The sequence below is a fragment of the Triticum aestivum genome, chromosome 3A (genome assembly GCF_018294505.1).
Source record: "Triticum aestivum cultivar Chinese Spring chromosome 3A, IWGSC CS RefSeq v2.1, whole genome shotgun sequence".
NCBI lineage: Eukaryota > Viridiplantae > Streptophyta > Magnoliopsida > Poales > Poaceae > Triticum > Triticum aestivum.
In genome coordinates, this window is record NC_057800.1 from 21,427,117 (window position 1) to 21,433,879 (window position 6,763).

At 42.0% G+C, this 6,763-nt stretch overlaps 1 pseudogene; it reads left to right on the forward strand.

The window, feature by feature from the left end:
* Positions 1-733: 733 nt before the first annotated feature.
* On the forward strand, positions 734-5,400 carry LOC123057635 (cullin-1-like; annotated as a pseudogene).
* The last annotated feature ends 1,363 nt before the right edge of the window (positions 5,401-6,763 follow it).

A 6,763-nucleotide genomic window follows, 5' to 3' on the forward strand; every position in this document is an offset into this window, starting at 1 on the left:
AGTGGCGGCAGGCGCAAATGGCCAAGCCCTAAGGGCCTCTGCTGGGGCCAACTGGGGCTCAACGGGGCAGCAAGACCCACACAACGCTTCGGCCCGATCCTTTCGGTGGCAGCCGCGCAGGGTGCCTGAGTGCAACCCTAGCGGCCACCTTGGCGGCCGCGATTCCTCACAAACCACCACGACCGTGCTCGACGATGGGGGAAAGCCCCAGGGCAACTCCCCAGAGCTACTCCACCCATCACTGTAGGCGCTGGAGTCGGCTTGGCGGGCGACCCCACTCGGGAGGACCAGGAGCACACGACAGTGCCAAGACCGGCTGACGGTAGGCAAGGCCAAGCCAGGGGAGACCTCAGGGCATGAGGAGGGGCCTCCCCATCCTTGCACCGAGGGGCAGACCTGCGCACAGGCGACGACAATACAAGGCAAAAGCGAGAAAATCCCCAAAGTTGGGCGCTCCGGCGGCGACAGGGCGTCCCCGTCTTCCTCCACGAAAACCAAAGCCGACTCACGATCAAAACCGACTCACACGATGAAGAGTCCACTTTTTTTCTTCCTAAAACGAAAGCTGACTCAGGATCAAAACCGACTTAGTATAATTGGAGTATTTCGTGGCCCACCCGCCCGTCTCCTCGCTAGCTGCATGCCGCCACCGCTATTTATACCGCCGTCCCCGCTTCGTTGCGGAGAAAAATAAATCGATCGAAGCGAGACCCCCTAAACCCCAAACCCCCAAACCCTCTTACGTTCCGGCGGCATGGATCAGGATGAGACGCCGATCGCGCTGGAGGACGGGTGGCGGGACATGGAGGCCGGCATCGCCAGGCTCAAGCGCATCCTCCACGGCGTCGACGGCACCAGCTTCACCTCCCAGGAGTACATCAACCTCTACACGTACGTACGCTCGCTCGCACGCGCGGCGGCTCGCCCTTTCCATCTAGGGCCATATACTTCTTCTCCGGCGTGCTTTTTTCCTGCACCCGAAAACTCCAATCTGGCTTGACCTAATTCTTCGCTGTGGCAGAATCATTTTCAACATGTGCCGCAGAAGCCGCCGTACGACTACTCGGAGCAGCTCTACAAGCGCTACAAGCAGGCCCTCGAAGAGTACATCAAATCCACCGTACGTCCGTTTCTTAGTTGGTCGAGTTAATTAGATTGCTTCTTTTAATTGTGATCTTAATTTGTTGTAAGATTGCTCTTAACGCCAGTCGCCCGCCTCTATAAAGTTGCGCATGCCGTTCCCCTCAGATTGTAGGCGTTGCTTAATTTCTTTTCTGGCCATGTTATAGGTCTTGCCCTCGTTGACGAGCAAGCACGGTGAGTTCCTGCTGAGGGAATTGGTGGAGAGGTGGAAGAACCACAAGGTGATGGTCAGGTGGTTGACCAGGTTCTTCCACTACCTCGACCGCTACTATGTTTCGCGCAAGTTGCTTCTGCCGCTCAAAGAGCTCGACTTGAGCTGCTTCCATGATCTAGTAAGTCTCTGCGTTCCTGGACGATACTTTTCACCGGAGCCTCCGCTCATGAGCAATTTGTTATTTTTCCTGTGCAAGGTTTGAACATGTAGTAATTGGTTGTGTTGCCCTTTATAGGTTTTCGGCGGGCTGAAAACAACATTGACGACGATTGTTATCGACATGGTAAGCCTTGCCCAATGCTGCTTTTTGCCCCCTTCTTCTGGCACATTTTTTTTACAAAGATGATGAGTTACAGCATTAATTCGTGCTCCTGCGGTTGTCTTTAACAGGTTGATAATGAGAGGGAAGGCCAGCTTATAGACCGTGCTCTTCTGAAGGATGTTGTTGGTATCTATCTCGAAATTGGACAGGGAAGTGTGAGTCTCTATGAGCTTGATTTCGAAAAAGCTTTTTGCAAGGGTACCACAGATTACTATTCTAAAAAGGCACAAACCTGGATGCTGGAGGATTCCTGCCCCCAGTACATGCTCAAGGTCAGGTTTCTGTGTTATGACTGAAATTATATCAAGTTAAATCAAATGTAAGGATACCTTCTGACTGGTACTCTCTGCTTATATAGGTGGAGGACAGCTTACAGAAAGAGAAAGAGCGAGTAGGCCATTACTTGCATGCTTCAACTGAAGAGAAGTTGCTAGAGGTTTTTAATCAGTTATTTATTTTGGTGTTTCTATAATAAGCTTTCCGTTATTCTCCGTGTTAAGCTTTTTTACGCAACGGAAATTTAACCTTAATGTTTACAGGTTACTATATTGGAACTCATAAGTTGGCGCGCAGAAGAAATTTTGTATAAGGAAAATTCTTGATGCAGAGTGTTGCTTTTAGATGGAAAGGTTTGATGTTTCTAATTTATGCCTTGCATATTTAACATTTGGATTGTGGATTTACTAAATATTTAGGCTGTTTTATTTTACTGTAGTCTGAGGATCTATCAAGAATGTACAGGCTCTTTTCCAAGGTAGACGCTGGGCTGTTTCATGTATCGAAAATATTTAAGGAGGTATATATAGTGACAACCTCATGTTAGGCTTTAATGCGTTGCACCTTTTACGATAGTAAGATCTAATCAAGATGCCTACTTCTATGCAGCATGTCAAGGAAGAGGGCATGTCCTTGTTGAAACATGCAGCAGATGCTGCCAACGGCACAAAGGTGGGTAATCCATGTCTTCTCCCTCTGTTCTACAAAGGTGGATCAATGTTGGCATCATCATATTAAAATCTCGAATTCCTTAGTAATTCTCAATCGATTGTCATTTTTCACTCTGTTATAAACCAGTTTCGTGGGAGTACATGTATAATAAACGTGCTGATTAGTTGACATATCCCTTGATTAAATTTTAGAGGAATTTTTGAGAGACTCTTATTGAATGCTAGATTTGTGTTGAATTATTCCTTCTTGAATGATTATTATATGCTTAAATGTCATTGCATATAATAAATCTTCATAATGTGGTGAGTATATTTTATTCCAAGGTTGCTGGACATAGTCTTCTAGTTTTTGCCAGCTAACTGATTTAGCCGTTTAATTAAAAAGCCTTCTAGTTTTTCTTCTTTTTTTCAAACTTGATATTTTTAAATTTTAAATTGTTAATCGTCCACAGGTGGTCTTTAGAACCATTCTAGTCAACACTTTATTATGCACAACAATTTTCTTATTCTGACTATTCTTGCAATGTCAATATGTTCAGAATGAGAAGAAGGAAGCTGTGGGTTCACCGGAGCAGGTCTGTGTCACTTTAGCATACCTTTGATTAGCACCACCATATATTTGTTCTCTTTTTCTCATGGTTTATTGCTCTGTTTAGGAATTTGTGCGGAAAGCGATTGAGCTCCACGACAAACAGCTAGCATATGTCACCAACTGTTTCCAAGACAACTCAGCATTTCATAAGGTTCGCACGTCAAGTATTTCCATTATTATACTTTGCCGTATCTCAGTTTCATTGTCTGGCGAAACCTGAGCCCGTTCTGTTTGCCTTCTCTATCTCTGTCCTTAATTAGGCTCTTAAGGCGGCCTTCGAAGACTTCTGCAACAAAGATGTTGCTGGTTGTACTAGTGCTGAGTCGCTTGCATCATTCTGTGATAGCATCTTGCGGAAAGGTGGAAGCGAAAAGCTAAGCGACGAAGTTGTAGAAGAGACCCTTGATAAGGTGCACACAGTAACTGTGATTCTTTTTCCCACGAGCTTACAATACTATGTTTTTCTTAATGCCGAGACTTATTTTTCTCCAGGTTGTGACCATTCTCACATACATCAGCGATAAGGATCTCTTTGTTGAGTTTCACAGGTTTGTGTTTTTCTGTTAGCTGGAATGTTACAGTGACACACGCACCTTTACCTAAATAAGAACCAATATGATTTTGAAGAAGATTGAAACTGATCCTGAAAAATGTGTTGCAGGAAGAAGCTTGGAAAGAGATTGCTCTTTGATAAGAGTGCCAATAATGAACACGAGCGAAGCCTCCTTTCCAAGCTCAAGCAGTACTTTGGGGGACAATTTACTTTGAAAATGGAGAACATGATCAATGACGTGACAACAGCAAAAGACCATCAGACAAAGTTTGAAGACTACATGAGCAAAAAATCATCAGATCATCGGGTAGACTTCAGTGTTACTGTTCTGCAGACAGGAAGCTGGCCAAGTTACAAAACCTCAAACATAAATCTTCCTTCCGAGATGGTATATCTATTTACTCCTTCCTTGATCACATATACGTACCCTGATTGGCTTAGCCCCCTATTTGACCCGTGCATATATATATTGGTCTAACTTTAGCTCTTATGCTTTCAGATTAAATGCGTCGAGAATTTCAAAGATTATTACAATTCCAACCAGAAATCCAAAAGGCTTACTTGGGTCTATTCCATGGGAAATTGCAATATCGTTGCAAAGTTTGACGCCAAACCTTTTGAGCTGATTGTTACAACATATCAGGTACTCCCCGCTATTTTAAACCCTTGACAAAGTACAAGCGTACAACTACTTCGCTTTGTGAATCGTTTAAAAAACAAACCTTACATTCCCTGCTATTTTGACTGACCAGGCTGCAATGCTTCTGCTATTCAATGGATCTGAACGACTAAGTTACTCTGAGATTGTGACGCAACTAAATCTGCCCGATGACGACGCCATGCGCCTGCTCCATTCACTCTCATGTGCAAAGTATAAGATTCTTAACAAAGTGCCAAGCAACCGAACAATTTCTCCAAATGACGTCTTTCAGGTCAACCACAAATTTACTGACAAAATGAGGAGGATAAAGGTGCGTTCCGTTTCGTAATTCAGTCTTCCTACCTTGTTTCTCAATTTTGCTCTGGTTCTTTCCAGATTAATTCTTGTGTAACCGAATGACTTTGCAATGCGCGTGCAGGTACCACTTCCTCCTACCGACGAGAAGAAGAAGGTTGTCGAGGATGTCAACAAGGACAAGAGGTTCTCGATCGATGCGAGCATCGTGCGCATCATGAAGAGCCGCAAGGTCATGGGCCATCAGCAACTCGTTGCGGAGTGCGTTGAGCAGCTCAGCCGCATGTTCAAGGTCCGTCCATCAAACTCCCAAGTCAATTTAGCTTTTGGATATTGTGATATTACTTTTTTGTGATGCTTATAGCGTATGTCTCTCGTGCAGCCTGACATCAAAATTATCAAGAGGAGGATCGAGGATCTTATCAGCAGGGAATACTTGGAACGAGACCTTGAGACTGCAAACACCTACAGATACTTAGCTTGATTGATGGACCCGGCAAGTTATTGAAGGATTTGTTCAATTTGTTTCTGTTGATAGCATCTAGCCATGCCGAGACGGGGCTGGCTAAAACAGCTATAGTGGGCTCGTTGTTTTGTAAACAATTGTACATTAATACCATTTTGGGGCACTTTCGTGAAAGAGAAAGATGTTGAATTACCCAAGTGCTTTATAATCTGTTGAACATCTTGTACCTTTTGATTTCCTGCCTTTTTCATTTTGTCTTGACTTACATCATCTGCAACTACTCGAAATGAACAAAGGCACGATTTGCTTACAACAAACTCACTCACAAAAGGCTAGTACTGTGAAACTAACTTTTCCTCCAATCAAATTTCGAGACGGAGATTTCGGCGATTATACCAAATTCAGCATGCACATTTACAGGAAAGATTATTAATATTAAAGCTATCTCCATCCATGACAAAACAAAATCATCATATTTATTCATGGGATTTGCAGATCTGGCCAACGTGAGGCTTTTTAGACATGATCAGCATCTGTACTTGTACATTTAACCTCTTTTGTTCAGAACAACATATCAAAATTCTGAATTTCACAGACAACTATATTCCCTTTTTTCTCACACCTATAGAAATTTGCAAATCACTTAAGACAACCTGCATGAACCCCGTTACATTTTCATGATTTCTTTTCAAATGACACGAGGCATATTTTTAACGCATCAACATTTTTAAAATACCATGACCAATTTTTTATTGAATGTTGTGAATATTTTTAACTAACTACATGAATTTTACTTATATTTTATTTTTGAATGCTACTCCCGTTTTATAAAATAGGCGTGAAAAATGTTTACACTGCATGAACATTTTTTGAAATGCAATTATTTTAATTTAACTAAAAATCATTTCACAAATATAAATAAATGTGAGAAAAGAAAGAACGTAAGGAAGAAACTAACTACTCCCTCCGTTCCAAATTACTTGACTCATATTTATCTAGACACTAAACAAGTATAGATACATCCGTATTTAGACAAATTCAAGTCAACTAATTTGGAACGGAAGGAGTATTACGTACCGTGTCCATTGAGGTGAGGCGAGCTAAGGTCTTGTAATAGGCGAGACATAGTCGCGCCCATAAGAGAGGACATACTGCACAAGCATCATGCTGCATTCAGGTCCTGGGCCAGGACGAGAGGTTGAGCATCTTTGAAAGCCCATAAGTTGAAGTCTAGAACTCCTCTATATACTCCTTTTGATCTCATTTGTCTAAACAAAGTCCCTTTGATCTCACCCGATCTTTAAATCCACAGTATTCTCAAAATTTCATGAACGTTAACACTCATGATCAGTCTTAAAAAAATCTATTTTTTCTAAATTGATGATATTTTACAGAAATTATGAACTTTTCTTGAATCCACAAACATATTTAAAAAAATTATAAACATTTTTAAAACTTCAGGAACAATATATTGTATTTTTTAAAATCTATGGACTATTTAATATTCATGATATATATTACATAAGTTTTTTAAATCACAAAACTCAAATGAAAAAATAATAATTAGGAGG